Below are 1,130 nucleotides of genomic sequence, written 5' to 3'. Positions count from 1 at the left end.
TTCTCTGATGATTTGCTTAGCATTCCGACCTGAAAAACTATGGTGAGAGGATACAATCCTGGCACACACCTTTCCTGTTAAGTGGCAATGGAGGTGGGCATCTCTGACCTCCTCTGGCTTCCCTATGGCCATGAGGCAGGGCTCAGGCATGTCTCCACACTCCATCCTTATTTACCTATTCCAGCACCAACCGGTCCTCCCACAGCACTCTACCTTCTATGCTGGGTTCAATAATTCAATGGCCACACAGAACTGATAGACCATACTCACAAGAAAAGGTGTTTATTAGGGAAGTTTAATAGGTTACCACAAGTCAGGATCTGCAAACAGTAAGGATATAGTAGTCATTGGTCCACAGCAACATCACTCCATAGCCAGCATCCAAGTCTCCAGTCCCCAGCCTTTCAGCCACATGGTCCCTTGGCCTTCGCTTCCAGGAGACAAAAGCCAACCTGTCTGTCACTCTGCCCCATAGTCTCTGGGCAGATGAAGAGAAGGTACTCCATCCTCTGGACACTGCTGCTCGGAGTCTTTGTGCCTCATTCTCCGGCCCATCCGTTTTAGGCAGCCTTGACCGCTTCAGACCTCCTCAGAGATCTTGGACATGCTCATCCACCGTCCTGAGATGTCTCTCTGTGCTCTTGATGACTCCTAGACACTGAATTATGGCTTTGATGTGGACATTGTTGTTAGGTGCCATCCAGTCAGTTCCAACTACAGTGACCCTAGGCACAACGGAACGAAGCCCTGCCCAATCCTGTGCCATCCTGGCAATTAATTGTTCCTATGCCTGAGCCCATGGTTGCAGCCACTGTGTCAATCTATCTTGAGGCTGTGTCTCCTTTTTTTCTGCTTCATTCTCAAAACCCCTTCCTATTTGAAAGCAGTTTTATCAAGTTTTGTGTTTACGCATGATATATTTAAAGTTAATTGCGCCAACCTGGCCGATAAACTCATGTGGGGTTAATTGAAGTGCAGAAAGATAAACGGCTTGGTGAATCTCGCCTTTCTAGTTTTCTTTTCTCTTGCTCTCTGATGGTCGGACAGTGTGCGGCTGCCTTAACTAGTTCTCTGCCTCAGCTGGCAAGGCTCACTTCCTGCGAGACATCCCTGAGGAGAAGCCACATGGA

This window comes from Echinops telfairi, unplaced genomic scaffold (assembly GCF_000313985.2).
Source record: "Echinops telfairi isolate 266 unplaced genomic scaffold, ASM31398v2 ScPeMD7_7475;HRSCAF=8513, whole genome shotgun sequence".
Lineage (NCBI taxonomy): Eukaryota > Metazoa > Chordata > Mammalia > Afrosoricida > Tenrecidae > Echinops > Echinops telfairi.
Note: the sequence above shows the minus strand (reverse complement) of the source record.